Consider the following 22,825-nt stretch of genomic DNA (forward strand, 5'->3'; position numbering starts at 1 on the left):
CAACTGAAGGTCATAGTCAACGAGTAACTGTTAGAGAGATTTAACAGGTTTACCATAGAGCTATTTATTGGATTTCAGAGTGCTCACAGGTTCAATCAGCAAAGTCCTTGCAATGCACAGATACCACCATTATATATTATTGTAGATAAAAATGATGTAAAATTAGCTCAAGTAGAAAGGACGTTGTCATCTTTACACTGTTACTTATTGAGAGTTGAGCTCTTTGGAATGAGTCACAAGGTGTATTAGGATTACATAAAAAAACACTAGAGAATTTTTAACAAAACATTTTGTTATAAAAATACATTCTATTTTCATTTTTATTTATATATATATTGTGCAATCACATCAGGTCATATTTTCTGATAGTACAATATTTTTGCCCTCAAATACAAACTTGGATTCATAGTGCACACAATCATTTCAGTACCGAATGCCATATTCATCCATTACTCTAATTTATGGAAATCAGAGCTTGACAGACACCTATCATTTTCTTTTTAAGTTTAAAAGGTAAGTTTATTAAAGAACTTAGCATCAAAAATGAACATGACATAGTATACTATTAATGATGAGTGGGTATATAACCATACAGAAGGTTTAGATTCATAATAAGGCTAAAGAGGGTATACATAAAGAAAAAAAAGGTACACATCATAATAATTATGCATATAAAACAACATTGCGTTACATCTGGTGAAAATTAGGAAATAATAAAAATTGAACAATCAAGGGGGCTGTACAACTTCCTGACAATATGGTACTTTAGCAAAGGATCTTTTAGCACTTTCATCTAAAAACGATGTAATTGGAGACCATAAACGTAATTGTTTGTGTGTTTCATGGACAAATGAAAAACAAAGGTCGTATCAAGCCTGTGAATGTGGCAGACAGAATACCACCTATCTAAAAAAGAGAGTTTAGAGGCATCTTTCCAATTCTTTGTGATTTTCTGAAAAGCAGCGGTGATTAACAGGTCAATATTCTGTGTATGCGCTTTAGGTATGTTCCAGCTAGTAGAAAGACTACCAAGAATATTTTTTGCAAATGTATGAGGAGTTTTAATCTTGAAAATAGTGTTAATCTGGATCCACATTGAAGACCAAAATTTCAGGACAAAGGCACATGAGAAGCGCAAATGGTAAAGATCTGCCTGTGGAGATGAGCAAGACCAACAAGTGTTAGAAGCATCAGGATTAAGCATGGGCGGAAAATCCGTTCCGCTCGCGGATTTTGTGGATTTTCGGTAAATTCGCAATCCGCGAACTCCCGCGAATTTACCGAAAATCCGCAAATCGGCGAGCGGCGGATTTTTCCGGGGGCAAAAGTTCAAGCCTGGCCTGTTGTAACTATTTTAGGATGGCGCCGGCAAGCTGCCAGCGCCATCCTAAAATAGTTACTAAGTTAGCTTCAACAGGAAGCTCTAATAGATAAAATAACGCAGGTGCTCGCACCTGCTTTATTTTATCTATTAGAGCTTCCTGTTGAAGCTAATTTAGTAAGTATTTTTGGATGGCGCTGGCAGCTTGCCGGCGCCATCCTAAAATATTTACAACATGCCCTTCCTGTGACCCTTCCTGTGACTCATTCGTCGTCGAGGCAGGTGTGCCTTCTTCCCAAATCTACCGTGGAAAATCAGCTGTGGTCCTGGATAGAGGCTTTTGCATCCTTGACTTTCACGAGCGCAATACCCGTGCTGTTCCTGGTACCAGGAGCTTTTTCTCTTCATCTGCTGAACTGATCTTTCTCTGACCTTTTATGCACACAAGAGGCATGTGAACTCGCATGGAAGTCCCGCACGTTTGGCCCCGCGCACACACTCGCGGTTTGCACCGTCTTCCCGCCATTCACCCACTATGATGGACAGCTCACTCAAGGGACCCCTGCGCCCTTCGGGGCGATTGCATAGTAACACACACATGGTCGCTCGAACTAGTTGATGCTCAAATTCAGTGACTCATTCATTAGCCCAAAAACAATCATGAGCGTCTTCGAGGCTGGACAGGTGTGCCTCTTCCCAAATCTACCGTGGAAAGTCAGCTGTGATGCTGGGTAGAGGCCTTTGCATCCTTGACTTTCATGAGCGCAATCCCCATGCTGTTCCTGTGACCAGGAGCTTCTTTCTCTTCATATTATTGTGTTTGCACGGGTTGCTGCAAGTTCGCACGCGTTTTGTACAATTTCGCAATTTGCGAAATTGTACAAAACCCTCGCAAACTTGCAGAAACCGGTGCGAACATAAAAAAAAAATCCGCAAATTCGCGAGAATTTGCGGATTTTGCGGATTGCGAGTTCGCAAATCCGCAAAATCCACGAACGCGAGATCCGCAAAATTCGCCCATGCTTAATCAGGATGTATTTTTTTGCAAGGAGGTTGGTGTTAATAGTAATCTATTGTAAATAAAAAAGAGAGTTTATGTGGTGCTAGCTGCTCTCGAGGACTTTCTAATTTTCAACCAAATTTTATCCCAAATAGAGATGGTCCAATGTATGTCTAAATTAGTTTCCCATGAAATTTCAGTCTTTGTATTAGCTCTTGGTGAGAGTGGGAATAATAAACAATGATAAAGGGTAGAGGCTTTAGGTGATTTGCTTCCAATATTTGACCATGCATGATCAATTGGTAGGGGGGAGTGGGGCAGAGATTGAAAATATGCATGGGCATCTAATATAACAGAGCATAGAATTAAAAATGTATGTGAGAATGAAAGCGGTAAATGAAAAAGGGGGCAAGCATTAGTGAAGGTCAATAAGGTATAGTGTTTAAATAACTGATTTACCCATAAGATGCCTTTATCTCTCCGAGATTTCCAATTATTCGTTTTTTTCTTAATACAAATAAACTTATTGTGCCAAATAGTGGAATTAAGAAATGTATTGAGATCATGGGGCTAAGTATGAAGACGTTTATTTAAATTGTTACATGAGCTGTTTAATGATTTGTGTATGCAGATTTTGTGGTTTCCTTGTAAAAGACAAATATTCTTGAAAATAAAACAGAGAAACAAAGGAGGCCTCCAGATTGATTCAAAGGGGTAAATCTGGAGAAGGGACTGACAACCGCTTGGAATCATGTTTTAATAAAAAAGCTTTATGATAATTGGGAAAGTCTGGAAAGCGCCTTCAGATTTCAGTCGCGTCAATTTTAATACGGACATTCTAGGATTTTTATTTAACCAAAAAAAGGAAATATGAATGGAGTTAATTTTATGATACCATTTTGCAGGAATGGAAATTGGGATATTAGAAAGAAGATATAGGATAATAGGCGTTAGCATCATTTTAATGGTGTCAAGCCGGCCCTACCAGAAGAGATATAAGGGAAGCCATTTGGTTGTGAGAGAGCTGAATTTCTCAATGCATTTGTTGAAATTCAGAGAAATTGAGGATTTAATTGAGGGGGCAAACCATGTACCAAGATATTTTATGTGAAGGGGATTCCAGGTAAAATTGGAGATGGACAAATCTTCTTTAAAGGTATATTCAGTGAGTGGTAAAATATCACATGTGTCGTTACTTAACTTGGAACCCGAAACTAAAGAGTATAATTTAACTTCATTTAAGAAAGCCGGTAGGGAAGTATGAGGTTGGGAAAGGAATAAAAGAACATCATCAGCATATGCAGCTAATTTGATTTGTAGAGAGTTAGACGTGTAACCCGTTATGGATGGATTCCATCTTAGTTTAGACAAGAAGGCTAGATTAAAAAAGAAAGGGAGATAAGGGGCATCCTTGTTTTACTCCACTGTGAAGAGAAAAATAGGAAGAGGTAAGACCGTTGGTGAAGATGGCAGCTTTAGGACTTGAGTACAGGAGAGAAATCAAGGAAATAATGTTTGGGCCAAAAGCAAACCATTCTAAACCCTAGAAAATAAAAGGCCAATGTACCCTATCAAATGCCTTTTCGGCATCCAAGGCATTAGCAGCAAGGTGTTCTGAAAGACTTGAGGATTTGGATATGATGTCTAAAAATAAACTAGTATTATCATTAATATTATATCCTTTGACAAAGCCTGATTGTTCCTAACCTAAGAGATGGGGTAAGAAAGATTCCAATCAAGAGGCTAACGATTTTGAAAATAAATTATCATCTATATTAACTAAGTAAATGGGTTGATAGTTTTTACAATAATGTAAATCTTTTCCTTTCTTTGGTATTAAAATGTGGGCAAAATGTAAAAAGAATTCAACAGTCAAACCATCAGGCCCAGGAGCCTTATCTTTTTTGAGGGATTTAAGAGCATTAAGTAAGTCAGTTTGAGACAAATCTGATTCAAGGAGATCGAAATGTTGAGAGGAAGATGAAGTTTGTCTATTGAGGAAAAATAGTCTTGAATATCATCATTAGTAGAATAAGATTCAGGAGTATAGAGTTGTTCATAAAATGTAACAAATTCTTGCAATATACCAGCATCTTTGTGCTTAGGAGTATTAGTATTAGATAAGATGGATTCAATATGAAGCTTATTCTGTTTGTTTTTTAAATAGTTGGCTAACAATTTACCTGATTTATTCTGTCCACCATAGTATTTGGTGCTAGAAACAATGAAGCAGCATCTGTCGTATTTTTATTATACTGAATGTTGACATTTATGAGGTCTTTTGAACAATTTTTCAACTTCTAGAGTCTTTATTTTCCATAGGAGTTCCTTATTTAATCCTCAGGCTGTTTTTCATTTAACAGAAACATATCGGATAATAAAGTCTCGAGCAGAAGCTTTAAAGGCGTCCCAAATTATATAAAAAGTCATGTTATCTATGTTATTAAGAAGGAAATATTCAGTACAAAATCAAATAAATGAAGCGTTGAACTGAAAATCTAGATGCAGGGAGTTGTTGAAACGCCATCTGTTGGGGTGGTCTGAATGAGGTAATAGGTCTAATAGAATGGAAACAGGGCATGGTCGGAAATTAGTATAGGACCTATGTCTGCAGAGATAAGAGATTGAGTGATATTGTGTGATGTGAAGACATAATCAATTCTTGATTGGGTTTGATGAGGTGGAGAAAAAAAGGTGTATTCTTGCAAAGACAGATTACATAATCTCCATGCATCAGATACATTTGGGGCCAGATGTAGGTAAGTAACATTTACCGATTCTTCAATTACCGAAAATTACCGAATTTTACCGATTCGGTAATTAAGAATCGGTAAATGTGAGGGGTGGGTATGTAGGGAATCCAGATGTTCCCTTTTACCGAATCGGTAAAAGTCAGTATTTACCGATTCGGTAAATACCGAATCGGTAAAGCCTATTGATTCCTATGGGCTTCAAAGCCCATAGGAATCAATAGGCTTTACCGATTCGGTATTTACCGAATCGGTAAATACCGAATTTCACAAGGGTGCAGGGGGTGTCACTTTGACACCCCCTGGCACCCCCTAAACAGGATTGGGTGCAATGTGGCAGGCATACAAGCCCTAGGGGCAGGTCTGCCTGCCACATGGCATAGGTGTGCATGCACAGATGTGCATGCACACCGGAATCGGTATTTTACCATGAAGTTGGATATCATAGTAAAATACCGACTCGTTAAGGCCTTTGGGACTCAGGAGAGTCCCACCTACATATGGAATTTACAGAATCGGTAAAACTACCGATTCGGTATTTTACCGAATCGGTAATTTTACCGATTCTGTAAATGTAGATTTACCTACATGTGGCCTTGGATTTAGGCCCCTACATACCGATTGGCCATTTACCGGTCGGTAACGGCCGAAATCGGCCGTTACCAGTCGGTAAATGGCCTGAAACGGCCACCTACATCGGGCCCTTGATCGTTTCATAGTTTGTGTGAAAGTTTTATGTGCTTTTGAAGAAAAGAAAGGGGCTGTAGATTTCTGGTCTAAAAGGGGTCAAATACTTGATTACAATCTCCAGCTAAATTCACATTGCTGTCAAAGTGCTGAAATACCGATTGTGAGACCAAAAAGGAGCATCACCAGAAGTGGGGGGGATAGATATTGAATCAATCATCAATTTGGTATATAACCTATATCTCTGTTGCAATAAAATGGAAGTCTTCAGTGACTTGTGAATTAGGGTGATGAGGCCATTTCGTTTACCATCCTCAGGCGAGTAAAAGAGTTCACCAACCCAGTTTTTCTTAAGCTTAAAAGATTCAGACTCAGTAAGATGAGTTTCTTGCAAGATAACAATTTTCAGATCCAATTTAGCCATATAAGATAGTACTCTTTGTCTCTTAATAGGGGAATTCAGACCTCTAACAATCCACGTAAATATCTTTTAAACCATAGATGAAGAAAATATGATAAATAGTACAATAAACAATCTTTGATGTAAACACCATTAGGAGAAAGGAAGGGAAGGAATATCCAATAGTTAGAGAAGTAGAGAAGAGTAGTATATTTAGATAAAGAAAGAAAAGCCAGGAAAAAGAGAGAAAGGTACAAACACATAGAAGCAAAACACTACACGGGAGAGGAACGACATACCTACAAAAACTTGAAAACAAATGAAAGGTGGGGGAGAATGAGACCACATGGAAGAACGGCATGGCCAGACTCCATGAGGGAAGGCGGGGAGGCTGTAGAGCAATCGACAAACAACACAGATTGATCATATGATGATATAAAGGCAATCCTGTAAGGGGAGAAGAAAAGGATTAACATCAAGCTTTAAATCCTAATATGAGCAACAAGAACAATAACCGTTATAATGGATCAAGAAAAACATGACAGATAAGATAAGAGCATAATCAGTATCAAAGAAGATAACAGGTAAACTAGTTAGAATGCAAAGAAGAGGAGGAAGTGTCCATATTCTCTGCGCCACAGGAGTTTAGGAAACTTTTCAGTTTCAAAGGATCTTCACAAGTAGTAGTGTTGTCCTTATATGTCACCTTAAAAATGCACGGGTGAAAAAGACCAAAACAGGCACCATAGAATGAAGACGTGAACGTAGAGCAAGGAACTTCTTGCGTCTTTCAGCAGTAGATTTTGCATAGTCTTGTGAAAAGAATAATGCGCTACCTGACCAAGAAATGTGTTCAATGGATCTAGCAGCAGCTAGAACCTTGAGCAGATCAGTATATTCTAGAACATGTAGAATAACTCCTCTAGGTTTCCTCATACTGGAAGAAGAAGTAGTGTTGAATGGAGGGCCCAATCTATGGGCTTTCTGGATGTTGAGAGGAGAGTCAACTGGTAATGGCAAGAGTTTCGGGAGGAAAGACTTGAAGAAGGAAATAGGATCTAAGCCTTCTGATTTTTTTGGCAAACCTTAAATGCGTAGATTATTACGCCTATTCCTATTTTCAGGAATTTTGACCTGCCTCTGTAGTGCTGAAACCTGAGAATGAAGAGTCATTACTTTTTCTGTAGAAGATCTACAATTGTAAGCCTTTCTTCCATTTGTGACCAGTTGTCTGTTAAAACTTGAATTTTGGAATTTGCTTTTTCAACGAAGAGGCGAAGAGCCCTTTTTTCTTCCAGCAGGAGGTCCAAGGATACCGATGAAGATTGTTTTGGTGGAGAAGGAGGGTCTGGTGGGGAAGGAGGGTCGTTTTCTAGGAGCCTTATTCGCATTAGAAGGCATATTGATGATTGAAGAGGAAGACCCTTTATGCAATAAATCTGTTGAATCTGCCATTCATCAGCGTTTTAAGTAAGAGCAACACTAGCTGATAAACTTCAGTATAAAAAATCAAGTCTGAAGAGCTAAGCGTTGTTTAGGTAGAGAATTTCAGAAAAAGCAGTCAAATTCTCATGAATGCTCTGCGCTTTAGAACCATCAGGAACTGCGCCTAGCCTTTCAGTCAATAATTACAGTAATATCATTGCTTCCAAAATGGCGGACGCCTCCTCATAAATTGATTAAGACATTTAGCAGGAAAAAGAAATTATGACTAAGCACATTCCTTGAGATAAGCAGGGAAATGTACCTGCAGCGAAGGGCTTCTCACTGTATAAGCATTTCCCCAACAGAAGAAATAGTGTACATGACGTCGTACCTGTCAGTCTTTGATGTGGAGAATAATTTGAGCACAAAATGGCAGGCGTCGCATCCCCGGAGAAGCCTTGTGATGAGCGAGGGAGATAATTACGGCGCCTACAGCAATCGAGAAAACGCTCACATTAGAGCGCTTACCACTGCCGGCGGAGTCCGTGCTGGTATTCTGAAGCTCTTATATCGATGTTAAAAGGTCATTTGCACCGCAGATCCGTCCGCCGACTCGGGAGAGTCAGAAGGTTGCCACTATCTTGCGTGGGCGCTAGCCAAGAACCCCACCTATCATTTTCTTATCTGTCACAGATATCCACGTGCTGTTTCACATATCCATGTTTGGTCATCTTTGCATAAGGATAATGAAGGGTTTGTCAGGGACATCCATCGTATTATATGGATGTCCTCCAGAGAATTAGGGAAGGGAGTCAAGAACCAAGACAGGAGAGGTTTTCCATTGGATAAGCTGTTCTCTTTGGCTTCAGGTCCCCTGAGTAAACATTGTGAATTTTCCTGACCACACTGTGTGACTCTGAAAACATTACTTTGCTTTTCTGTCCATTGTTTGATATATCATGTAAAAATGTGAGCATTACAAATAGTTTAAATAACCAATATAGAGCTGTATAAATAATTTTATGATTTCACAGGAATGCTGTTGACAACCACATGCTGGAGTCCTCAACAGCCTCAAGTAGTGCCCAAAAATAGAGAGATGCACATGCACATTTCATACACTCACCTTGTATAAAGAGTGGGCACAACATAAGATTGATACCCGCCAGATATCAATAGCGCTTCGGATGCTAATATTCCCTAATTTTTGCCAAATATTTCTGCTATCTGCCGGTTATTGATGCTGAAAGTAGGGGTCAATTACCCCCAAAATGGACATGCTGGAGTTTAGAAGGTAAATGAGCAATAAAGCATTTTGTTTTAATTTTGTCACATTTTCTGTGTTCAAAGAATGAGGTCAAATATCAGTGTATGTCTTCTGACAAATTGCTGTCTACTCTTGTAACATGTTGATTGGTATTTCATTTTGTTGCTCTGACTGCAAATTTAGAGGACTTTGTAAAGTGAATATTGCTGGGTAAAAGAGAGTGTGAAAGGAAAAGCTGTAATTTGTCAGTTGTTTTCTAACATATCACAACATTTAGAAACCTGTAAGAAATTTTACAAATATTTCAAAACATTTTCAAAAGGTAGGAAAACACAAATGGAGCACATTTTGTTTGTATTTCTGAAGTGTGATGGAAACAAAGATATTAATGGGATCAAAGCAAATCAAGACACTTTACTTGGTGATGTGCAAATTATAAATATTTGCTGAAACTCGATTTCCACAAATTATCATTTGTGCACTATGCAATTTTATCAGTAAAACTGCATGTTAGTGTGAATTGTGTTGCCATTTCAATGAAAACTGTCATTTCTGTAAATGACAGTGCGCTACCAAACCATGATTCATTAATATATTTGTTACGGTGTCTTCTTAAATCACCTCCGTATACATAGCACACCCTTACCATTCTCCTGCTTGATTGGCATGGCTCATTTCCTATACTTGCTCTATGTGTGACGCTTGGATTTTTCACAATCTGTTTGGCTTCAGTGATGTAATATTGGTGGCAGCACCCCCACTCCAAAAATTGTTCCAGTGCAGCGGACTTTTTGCGCAGGATTGCCAAGAGAAGCATAGGATGGGCAACCTTTCCCAGAAATGTCTGCCACAAAATAGTAGCTCAGTAACTGCACTATATGATATATACATCCGAAATATGATAGGGAAGCCTATTATTTGTCATATATATCCACCCAGTATCATGGCTGATGAGCATCATGATATCATTTCATCTGACATATCATATGCTAAGTTTGTCGCCTCTTGCTTGTAACACCAAACACCAGGCTAGGGATGTCCAAGCTCATCTCACATACACACACAACCACATGTAAATGCACATACATACAAAAGACTAATCCAATGGCATTCTCCCATTCGATGCCCTACATTTTACTTATGAATTGTGTCGGGCATTCTTACCACCCCACCAACAGAAACCCAACAAACAGAAACGTAACTATATTCTGCCTCTCTTACTCCCCATTTGCAATGTCAATATCATTTCCATTGCCTCCTAACAGCACTGAACCTTCTTTTCTTCTGGATATATTTACCTCATCTCTGGCACTACAATCATATGCATAGCCTGGAATGTAAATGCTACTAGTGGGCCTGCACCACTTATTCTGTAATCCACTAAAGTAGCCCTTTAAAACATGTCTAAAACCTGCCACTGCAGCTTTCATTACAGTTTTAAACTGCCAATTCGACCTGGCAAAATAAACCTTTTGCCAGTTCTAAACATTCCTTTTTAGTACACATAGGGCACCCAGAAGGTAGGCACTAACCAGTTCATCGGGTATGGTGCAGCATTATAATAAAAAAATAGGATGTGTTTTTAGGTTTTTATGTGTACCATAGACTAACATTAGATTACCTTTTTACATTTCTTAAGTGCTAACATTTGATTGTAAACAGTTGCAATCTCACGTTGGATCGCAAAGGAATTGAAATTTAAAATTCTCTTTAATGGTAAAGTCGGATTTTAGGTCACAATTCTAAAAAAGTCATTTTTTTAAAATTGACATTTTCTTGTCCTAACCATTTGGTGCATGCAGCCTGTGTCCTGGGTCACATGGCTGTGAATAGTTAGCAGTTTACCTTGGTGTATTCCTCCCAGACAGTGAGAAAGGTGGCCAGAGATTGATAGGTTGGGATACCCTGCCAGGATGGTTGGGGTGGAGCTGTTCCTTATCCACTTACATTTCAAAGGGCTGCCTCCAGCACAGTCACAAAAGAACTTGGCACCAGTCTTTTGTCAACCTAGGCCACTTAGATTGTGGGCAGGGGAAGGAAGGACATTTCCACTGTGGAAGTTCCCACAACTTCAAAGTCTAGAACCACGTATAAATATTGCATCTGCAGGCCAACTCTTTAGTTCACCCCTGGACCAACAGAGGAACCTCTGGAAGGGCTACCTTGCACTTCTGAGGACCACCTTGCTGCTTGCTGTTTGAGGCTTACTTTGTACCTCAGAGGGCTGCTCTGCTGCTATCAGAGGGCTGCCCCACTGCTTGAAATTTGCCTTGTACCCTTAAAGGACTGCCCTACTACTTGCGGCCTACCTTACTGCTTGATCCCAGGACTTGTAGAGTGACTTCAAGGGCTAGTGTGCTGGCCTCTGTGACCCCCTGAGTGGTGCCCATTCAGTCCAGAACCCTTGAAAGTGTTGCTGAAGGTATTCATCCAGCCTAAACATCAATCTTGGGACTTAGAAACATTTTCACCAAAAAATGGCCTGCTCACCGATCCGCCCGAGGTGCACGGCAAATTGTCCAGAATGTAGTGTAGTTTCTATATTCCCAATAGGCTCTGCGCGTTGGAATAATATATCCTATAGATTAGAGGTAGAACTGAGGTCGACTAGGTCTCTGTTGAATATATTACACTTAATAGTGAGTGCCAGCTAGCTCAAAGGTCACTAGAAACTTTCTCGAATTCACAAGAAGGGATTCGTTTCTGACAACCGTATAAACATGACAACTTTTTTCCCAAGAATAAGAAATATATTTCTCAGAGTCGCGGAAACAATAGATAAGTATTTCCCTCAGTCAATCGTGCATGCTTCGTTTAAACAGATTTGCAGAGAAATTGATAGACGGGCGTTTTCAATAAAAAGGGTTTATTGAACAGTCTTCTTTCTCCTGCAAGAGAAGTGAACTGCTACAATCATTAAGCAGAATGCAAAGTATAATGCTGTGAGGAAGTCCCACAATCAGCCCTTCCCCGAAGTTCTGAGGCGCCATTAAATTACTCACCATGGTTCCCGGGTGCCGCAAATCATTCACCCTGGTTCCTGGGTGCCGCGAATGAAGGGGAGAACACCGTAAAACATAAAACGCTAACCAAGGACTGTCCTTCCCCTTCCCAGGGTGGAGCTACCGTGGTTACGGGATTGGAGCCAATCCAGAGCCGACATGTGAGCGAGGATGACAAATCGGCGGATGTCCTGAGGGGAGACGAAAAGGAGCCGAAGACAGTGAGGAGGGACGAGGAGGGACATCGTTGTCTGGAACCCGGAAGACGCGATGGAGGATTCCAGAGTGGGCGATTCCAACAACGTTACCGGAAGAGCAGACAATCCCCTGGAGAACATCGGTACCAGAGCGTTGGTAGCGGAAGATGACCTTGACGCTCAAGAGGATCCGGAGGTGTGGTGTGAAGAGTGGTGGACGCAGGGAGATATACAGGAGCGGCAGCAACCCAGGAGGGCTGCGGTTTAAGGTGGTATGTCCTGCGGGCACAAGGGGTGTTAGAGGGGGTGGAGGGTGGATTGGGTGCTCTTCTAGGCTGCTTTGGTAAGGGTTGAGCACCAATTCTGGGTGCTAAACGGCCTAGGAGAATTGTTTATCCTCCTGCCTCACTCCCCTTTCCCCCCCTTACTACCCAGCACTGCCCCCACTCCTTCCTAGGAAGCAATATGGGTCCTAAAAAGAACCAGAACTTGTGGTGCCATTGGTGACATCGGCCGGACCCTGGATTTTGACACTTCCGTGATTCACTTGGGTGTGGTGAAAGTATACCCCTCCCATTCAAGCCTACTTGCCGCTTCCTTCTGTTGTGTTGCATCCTTCCAAGCCTCCCAGAATCCCATCCACTCGCAGGGGAATAGCTAAAGAAGGAAGAAAGAAGAGGAAGAGTGTGAAGAAACTTTCCATAGACAACCTAAACAGTCGTATATATTCATGCATGTGTAAGACTTTCTTATGAAAGACGGTGTAACAATAGAATAAACCACCGCAATAAACCCATTACGGCCTCCTCGCTTCTGTTTCCACCCATCCCTCCGACAAATGCGTACAGCGAGAATAGTATTATAAAATAATGCTGTAAAACCATATTATGGTTTCTAAGCCATATAAAAATACATACATAAATAACATTGACTAAAAATACTCAACTGGTGCTTCTAAATACGCCTACTCCAATGTACCTAACCTAAGTCTAGTAAGCGGGAAGAAGTAAGTATTGTGTAGCATAGGTTTAGTTGTTTTTGCCATGAATCAAACAAAGGTTTCTCTAGGTTCTAATCAGCTCCATACCTTAGTTAGAATGAAGGAGGTCTGGTATCTTAGTCCCGGGACTCGATATTCCACCACCCCGCAAAAGGAGATTGGAAACAATGGAGCTGGATTCTCGGCAGGAGAAGGGCAGCCTCTTCATCAGTGCATCAACTGGAGAGTCGGCTTCCTTCGGCACTTGCTGTAGCGAGCAGCATCGGGCAAGTAGATAGTCGAACTGCTCCGAACCACCTTAGTTTGCCATAGCAAATGAAGGTATATTTATACCTTGAAGGTGTTTAGGAATGCCATAGTTTGACGTAAAGTCGGGCATATGAGCGTCAGGAAATAAACCGTAGGGAACAGCTGTTCTTTGCAAGTACGTGAGTTCTTGGACAAATTAATATTCAAGCAAGTTCCCTAACTGCTTAAGCCGATTTTCCACAAATCGTTGTGAAGTTTGGTATGGGTGGAAGTAGCCATGCCTGTATTTATGTCGCATGGGCTATGCCTAAATAAGGGATTGATTTCTATGCCTATATATGGGCAATGTGAATTGTACCTATATAAGGGCATGAATCGGGAAAATTCACTCGGAGCTCTAAACGCCACACAACACCCACTCCACTTTCTTATGTACGACATTACTAAGTTCTAAATACATTAAAATATATCTAAACATGATGTGTTAAAAGCCCACCCAAAATACATAAAAATGCATTTTTGCCGATTGTGCAAGAAAAGCATATGTGCTGTACGCATTTAAAGCAATGTTTCATTCAAAGCATATAGTTTGACATTTTGAAATGCTATCCGAATGAATCACAAAAATGAATTTATTAAATGGATCTTAATTACAGAAGAAAAAGGTTGAGACCATTCCATGGCAGATAATAAAACTGTTTGAATGTGGAGACGGTCAAATATTGTCTCTTGGAAGTTTTTATTTCAAATAATTCTAGTTCTCTATGAATAGTTGTACTATGAGCAGATTACTTTGTGCAAAAATTTTTTTATAAAAGATACAAATTTGGAAAAACAAAAGCTTGATCATAGAAAAAATAGAGTTCCAAAGTTAGAAACTTGTTTTGAAAAAATGAAGGTCGAATTCACAGTCTCTCAGAACACTGTGGGCCAATTCAAAAGTCAGTGTTATTGTTTGGAGAAAACACCAAATCTTCTAAGTCTGAAAAGAATTTGTCTACCATTGTAGGTAAAAGTTGGATTACCTCGTAAAGAAGATTAATTGCACAAAGATGTGAAGCATCGCCGCCAGCGTTGGTCGCGTTAGCAATGTTCTAATTGGATACCTGTGTGCCGCTCTCCTCTCGTACCTCACCGTCAGCATTTTGCTTTTGTGAGATCTCAATGAATGCCGTCATCAGAATTGGTAGCCGCTGGGGACAACACTGTGCATGGGCCTTTACCGGGTCCAGCAAAGCATCAACATCCATTGACATGACTGATGGGAGTGTGAGACAGGTGTCTAACATGCATTCTACTCCACATAGCAGGCATCGTAGTACAGGCAAGATGCAATCTTGCCAGATTGGTCTGAATGACATAAACCATTTGGTATTTAATTCTCTTAAACAAGTTAATCCCAGAATTAGGACTATGCACTCATGACACCTCATCCCCAGAAGAGTGTTTTCCATGGTGAACTGGGTATCGCTGGTGATTTGGCTTATCGGAGCAGAAGGAGCAAAAATAGTATCCCTGCTGCGAGTCCCTGAACGATAAGCATTTCGCCAAACACAGAGTGCACGAAGTTTGGAAAAATTCCTAGGACTGCTTCAAAAGCTGCTAACAGTCCCGAAAAAATTGTCTTAAATACATGTACGATACCACTCGTATCAGACATGTTTAAGATACGACCTAACATTGCTGAGAAATGTGCAGGGCAGTTTGTAGTTATTAGGGTGTGTATCTCTGCAGAAGTCCTTGCAATTTACAGATCATAAGTTTCTTTGGTTGAGGTCAATGGCACCCTTTTTTTTAAAGAATGGCTTTCATTCTGCTCAAAGTATCAATTCGTATAGAAGAGATGTTCAGTGAAGGCCATAACGGCGACTCCCGGTCTGTCTTGGTTTTTGGAAACAATACTTGCATACAGCAAGTGACCCTGGCTGATACAGTTACCAGATAGGCTAAACCTGGCAACATGCCACAGCAGCTGTGATCATTCAACATAATGTAACTTCCATTAGAAAGTTGCCTAAAAATTGGATAAATCACTGCAGCTGGTGAATCTTGCAGTGGGCAGGATAATTGTTAGAGGAACCATCGCAGGCACCGTGTAAGTTTATACCCTGACATAGGAGAGAACCGCTTAGTGCGTTTTCAAAATTATTTCCACTAAGAAACACTTCTTTCCCCCCCTCCAACATCTGCATGTATAAGGTAATTCCCAGGATGTCTTGATGTATTCTTTACCCAACCTTTCCTATAGGCCTGCTGGTATTCGTTTTAAGCAATACTGAAAATTGAAAATTGTAACAGGCAGAGTGATTGTACAGTGTATTATCCATTCAATGGCTGGTTTTTCAGCAACTGTAAATGGCAATCCTTCCAGTTTTTCAATGCTCAGCACCGTATAGTCTGCTCCCCTCCGTGCCAATTTGATTTGTTTATCTGTGAGATTAAATTCAGAAAACAATGACGTTGTGTTGATTAAACGCCAAGGCACCGAGCCTGAACCAAGGTTTTGTAACGTCCAGCCTAATAGCATTATAGAACGCAATTGTGACTGACCATGTTGCAACATGACCAAGCCCTGTTCCATTATATCTATGGCAGAGGATACTATGTTGTCCAAAGAATATATCCTGGATGATAGAGTCGTAAACCTATTGTCAACTACAGAGAGAGATTTCTCTAAATTAATACGATCAATTTTTCGTATTCGTTCTGCAGTCTCTGCTTGTGTAATCTTCCATCCTTCATTATATAGAGCATAGATAGCGGCATATATAAAACGTTTATGACGCAGTTTTTTAGGTCCTTGTAAGAAGTCCCTCAGGTCAGCGCCATCTTTAAGTAAAGATAAGTGTTGTTTTACTTCTTTCAGTGTAGACTTGTGTAGCCACACAAGGCACAGTTTCCCTACACTGTATGATGTTACTATCCCTGGATGCTGTATTTGAACATATCTTGGATCTGGCCTAGTGTATGTGAACCCTTGTGTCTTATTCAGGAATCTATCTTGACAGTTCTTTGTGCCTGTGGGCCAGATTAACCATTTTTTCCAATCAGGACCTGTTCTGTTGTGAAGCAAAGTAGTGTGTACGTCGACCTCCCCCTCTGAAGTATTACTACTATCAGGTGTAGGTGTAGGTATGGATGGTGTGTTTAAATGTTTTATCTTGGCTAACTCAAGATAAGATGTCTGCTGAATAGTGTTATTCAAAAACATTATTTGCTCCGGGATGATGCAGGCTCTTAATAAAGCTTCTAATCCCTGCACCTGCCAGTCTTTTGTGCCCCAGACAGTTTTAGTCTCAATAGTGTCTTTCCAAAAGTCAAAGCCTAATGTAGACAACTGAGCATAAAAGGCCGCAGAATAAACTTGCTTCGTATTTGTCAACATACTTTTCATTCCTGTCCTAATAACATTTTTAAAGTAAAATGATTCTGGATTTGAAACATTATACCCTGAAAAGTATGGAAATTTGCCCAAAAATGTTTTTGAGCTACACTTTTGTGGCATAGGACAATGTTTCAATTGGTTATAAGTAAATACACTTCTAGGATTTGCAGATGTATGCAAAAAATGATGACCATAGTGATTATAACAATACATTTGTTCATAATCTGATGAACCTTCTAAGTATTCATGGTTTGTAAACTTTGCAGACATTTCTAAGTCTGACATCATATCATTAACAGTCTAGAAGTCTCAATCATCAGAAAAGGCACTAGATGAAACAAAGTCACTCAAGGAAATCTTGAATTGGTGTGAAATCTTCAACAGCTCGGCCGGCCCAAGAATGTCATATTCAGTTCTGTCCCAAGCTATACCACCTGGTATAGGAACGGCTGTGATGTTCACTGATGACAAGTCTCTTTGTCCATGATGAGATGATTTGTGTTGCTTGAGGAGTAAGTTGATGTTCTTACTTGCTGTGTCCTTTTTAACATATCTTCCATTTATCAGCATTCCTAAAGTAATTAAAAGAGTCAACCAAAGTAGAAGAAAAAGTACACCCAACACAATCCAAAGTTCAATCCATGATGAAACCCGATATGTCTTTTCCAGTTGATGGAAAAGGACTGTCGCATGTTCTTTAAAAGTTCTTTTTACTGGCGTTGTTTCAGGTTCGCTGGGATCCTCGGAAAACTTATCAAAATTAACGAAATAGCCAGAGGCAGTTCTGTCAATTGTAGGGATTGCATCAGGATTCGATGAAATCGCTGGAACCACTTGATCACTTGTTACATTTGTATAGTCAGTTGCTATTTCATTGTAGACAGCCGTTTCTTGACGGACTGTTATTTGGGTCTCAAGAGGTACAAGTTCCATAGCTTTGTTGCATAGTCCTTCTTTTCGCGCTGCAGATTCTTCAAAAGTGATGAGCTCTCAGTTTGAACCTCTTGGATTGTAGCCAGATTAGGGCATCTGCTACATCTTTGGAGTCCACTTGGCCTACTACTTATGATCGGTCACATGATGTGGTTTGACCAGGTTGATGGACAGAAACCTGTTCTCCTTTTTACCAGCAAGGGGCGGCAGCAACACTAGTTCTGGAAGGCTAGGACAGGAACTGGTTGTCTGTAAGAAGGCCCAAATTCCTTCTTGTCCACGATCTTTTCTCTGACTAGATACCCAATCTTCGGAATCCAGACAGGTCTTCTGGGACGGATGGTTTCTCTTCAGTGGTTGTTGGCTTCAGGACTACTTTACGTTGTCTGGATATTATTTCATTTAAGTCCTGCAAAACAGCCAAACGATCTTTGCTATGAAAGGGTTTTTGTTCTACCACTGAAGTGTGAAGATCGAGGTCCGGCACAATCATTCTATTTCCAAAAAGGATTTCATATGGAGTGATACCCCCTAGAGAACTTCTTGGCAGATTGTTAAGACTACATTGGACACTTATTAGATGTTTGACCCACCCATCACCCGAGCCTAATACCCTAGCTGTTATAGAGTGCTTTATGTCCTGGTTTTTTCTCTCTACTATCGAATTTCCCTCAGGATGGAATGGACTACAGTACAGCAATGCAACACCCATATTGGCCATGGGCTCTTTGTAAGGTCGAGAGCTAAACGCAGGACCCTGGTCAGAATGTAGTGTGCCGACTGGGTATGTGCGGATAAAGACTCTAAATCTTTTATAACAGTTTGGGCGTCAGCCGAGCGCTGAGGCCACATCCAAATGAATCTTGAACATGAATCCACTGCGACCATGATATATTTATAGTTACCATCCCTCTGTAAGGGACCCCAGTGATCCAGGTAAACGCAAGCTAATGGTTTATCTGATATTAACAGGGGCGTCTGCACAGGACTTTCACAGTAGAGACTTTCATCTTTTGCCAGATTTCACATTCCAAAACATAGTTTCTGGTCTGTTTCCTCATACGCAGCCACCAGTATCGCTGTTTTAATAATGACACTGTGGCGGAAACACCTGCATGTGCAAAGGTGAGCCCTTCATGGGCTGCTAAAACTAGTCCTAATCTATGTTGCATGTTTGGAATTACTCTATCCCCCACTCCTGGGATTTGAGCAAACAGAACATTATTTGCATCAGTTATGTATGAGTATTTGAGTGGAAAGCCTGTTGGTAATGTTTTACCACTGTCTTTGCTTGAAGCAGTGACAGCTTGCATTATTTCACCGTCTATTTTCATTTTTGAATGAGTGATTGCAGCTACAGAAGCCGTTTGCACAGCTGCCTTCGCAGCTTCATCAGTCAATGCATTCCCTGCAACGTGAACGCCATCACATTGATGACTCAGTGTATGGATCACGTGAGCTTTTTGTAGTTCTTGTTGTAACTGAACTACTTGTTCCCATAGCAACTTATGCTTAATTGTGCCACCTTTTGCATCTTTGAAACCATTTTCAATCCAGTTCTGTAAGCATTCATTATAAGACTGAACGCAATAATATGAATATACACTATAAGTGTGGGGAATTTGCGATCTGTATTTTCAAGCGCCATCTTGAATGCTTGTAGTTCAGCTTGCTGAGCTGTACAATCTCCTAGAGATTCCGTTTTAGTGACCAAAGGTCGGAATTTGCCATCTCGCCAGTCACCTTTAATGATTGCGCACACAGCACTATAAGCTTGTTTACCCCCAATAGTGGGTTGTGCTGATCCGTCAGTATAAATGATACATTCATACTGTTCTAGAGGCAGAATCTCAGTAGGCAGATGATGTTCTTGTTCATACTGTAGAAATTCTTGTGTTTTCAAATATGGTTCAAAAACATATTCAACGTCTGTTGCAGCAAGAGAATTAACCCATTGTATCCATCTCAGATGTAAAGCCTTAGCATTTGGAATGCTCGCTTTCATCACTGCCTGTAAGGCAGGTACAGGAGTCTTGACTATAATGCGCTTACCCTGTGCGAGGGCTCTCTCTTTTGCTACTACAGTTTGAACCCCTGTCAGAATGTTTTCTGTAGAAGTGAATTTCATTTCTGCTTGTGTGTACAAGTGTGATTTGTAAGCTATTGGTACTTTTTTCCCTCATTAAAGGTTAAGTAGGTGAATTTGCATCTTCCTGGAATGATTCGGATCACTAAGTTGCGTACATTTATGCATGTTTGTGAAAGTGTTGTTGCTGACAGGTCTTTTTGGACTGAACGCAAAATTTCTGTGTGTTTTTGAGTCCAATTAATTGTCTTAAAATCAAGTTTGATTAATTCGTAGAGAGGTTTACCCTTTCTGCGTAATTTAGAATGTAAATTCTTCCGAAATTTAGGAAACCTAGAATCAACTGAATTTTTGTTTGCATTTTCGGAGGTTGGAGCAGCGCACATTTCTCTAGAAAGTTTGCTGCCAGGCTTTTGCCTTCACTTGAAAGTTCATATCCTACAAAAAGGATGTTTAAATGGGCAATTCTCAATTTCTTGAAATTGAATTTATACCCTTCAGAAGTGAAGCCCAGCATAATGGTGTTCACCCGGTTCAAGTGCCTATCCAAGTAATCGTCTCTTAGATAGATATCATCGACATATGATAATACCTCATCATCTTAGCTTTGTAGTAACTCTGTTACTCTGGCTGAAAATAACCCTGGACTATTCTTGAATTTTTTGGGGGTGACAACAGAATTGACGCCGTGTCCCCATAATTGAGAAAGTGGTCAAATACCTACTTTCATGTGCAATGTTTTGACAGAAGAAACCGTTAGAAATATCTAATGTTGTTTTATATTTTTTATGCACAATGTTATTCATTAGTGCTGCACTGTGTGCATTTTGTACTGCAAATGTTTTGCAACAAGAGTTTAAATGTCTGTAATATAAAACTAGACGATATGTATTGTCTGGTTTGGAGACAGGAAACAAAGGTTTGTTAATAGACGAGGTGCATGTTTCAATCACCCCTTGGTATTCAAGTTGATATAATATCTCCCTGACCTGTTTTTTAGCTTCTTGCTTAACTGGGTACTGCCTTTGTGCAGTTGGTTGATTTTTTATCTGGATTTTATGTTAAGGAGAATCCTCATCCCATCCTACATGATTTTTATATAAGGCAGGAGCCTGGGCTACTGCCCATTTCCTGGAATAGGTATACTTTTTATGAATTGGAATATGATTGGAGTTGGCTGGCATAATGATGTTTTTGCCATGTGGGCACTCCCTGACAAATTCAGGTGGCCAGTCTTGTTCAGCTAAAAGAATGTCATAACCCTGAGAGAGCTTCTCCCAAAAGAGTGCTCTTATTTTTCTGGTTATGTCCCCCTCCATCCGGAGTGTTACTTCATATAACTTATGTGGGACACTAACCCTGGTATCTGCAGTTTCAACTTGGATGTACTCATTCAAGTCAACTGCCTCCAGATGATACCTTCAGGTTCTTGCGAGCTATGGTGACTTCTGCTGTGCTGTCCAACGTCGTTTGAATCCATTCACTGTTTTTGAGTTGTGTCCTCAAGATCCTCGGCATGTCTGATTTTTAGACCTGCTACTTTCTTTTTGGTGAATTGAGTTTTCTTATTTTTTGGAACGTGTTTATCGTCTTTGGTCTTCATGCGTTCTTCTTTTTGTTCTGATCGTCCTCTCCTTTCTGATTTCTTTGAGGAAGTCTGAAAGGTACGAGAGGAACGTATATCAGTATCTTGACATCTATCAGGTTTTCAGAGGGCTCCTTTTGAGGAGACCAACCTGGGGATTGAGAAAGCTTCTCTTTAGAAGTTTGTTTAGTGTTCTCCCACTTCTTTTTAGGAGGAGTAGGAGTGTTATTAATAAAGACCTTTTCAGGACTTTTCGTCAGTTGGGGTTTTTACTGGTTAACCACCCAAACTGTCTCTGCCTAGTTCTTCATAGGATTTTTCAATTATTCTGCCCAGTTCATATGGTTGCTCACTTACATCAAATTCTCTTAACTTTTGGCGGATCGCCATGGATGCTGCTTCACCTTTAATATTAGATAATATTATTGTTGAGACCTGTTTGAAATCTTTTAGTAATTTCATACCTAGATTTAAAGAAGGCTCTGCCCCGTATTGAATCTGTTTCAGGACGTCTGGTATTACTGCCATAGACGGTAGATTGCAGCAAAAACTGTACCCCAAGTGTCACGGTCCTCCAGGTGTGGTGCGATCCCTATTGGTAAAGAGATTGTCAGAATCCTATGTTTCTCATGGGGGGTAGAATCAGGAAATACTGCCTTGATTTGAGTAATTCTTTGAGCTATTCAGAATGGAATTTATTTCAGTTTTGTGGGTAATTTGCCCATGACTGAATGTATAGTCTGTTGTGTAATTTTTCTTTGTGTTCCCCTGGTAAGGGGTGTGTTGTGGAATCCGTATTACTGTTTGGACAGTAAAGGTCCGCATGACATATTGAACCAATGGTCTGTGGATTTTAATTAGCTCTTTTATTTGAACTAATAGTTCTGCATCTGTCATATTTTCAATTGTAGGATGTGGTGTATAGCTGGCTAAAACCGGCCATGTTGCTCCTGGTCTACCTAGTGGACCGAGCCTGGTAATGTGATGTGTATGTTTTAGGGCGCCTTAAAACCGAGCGCATATTAGTGGAATTTCAACATCCTTGAAAGGAATGTATTCCTCTGGAGCTTCATCTTCTTTATAGAAGTGAAACACTTTTGTTCTTGGATTTGCTTCAGGGAAGACTATCCATGAATAGAACACCTCTGTCTGATGGTATTCATGTGCCTCTATCACAAAAACTACCCTACCACCTCTAGATGATAGGCCATTTCTTATAAGTTTCATTGTGATGGCTTTCGTTAAAGTTTCTGGAATGCTTATAGCATCCGCGTCGGTCTCCTGGAGATCTGTTGTGTCAAAAGCTGCTGGATTTAGTGCAGCTCCAGCGTTCTCGATGTCGCTATCCGGCATTTTTGTTAATGAAAGTTTGCAGAGCAAGTTTCAAGGAAACCAAGATAAGGTGCACAATATTTTGGAACACTGTATCCTTCAATGTTAAAATAACCAAAACTGAATACATAGGATTTTCGTCCTACTCAGCTATGGCGGATATTATCCCTTTACCCACTCCAAACGTCTATTGGAGTATTTACGGA

Source organism: Lissotriton vulgaris, chromosome 6, assembly GCF_964263255.1.
Source record: "Lissotriton vulgaris chromosome 6, aLisVul1.2, whole genome shotgun sequence".
Classification (NCBI taxonomy): domain Eukaryota; kingdom Metazoa; phylum Chordata; class Amphibia; order Caudata; family Salamandridae; genus Lissotriton; species Lissotriton vulgaris.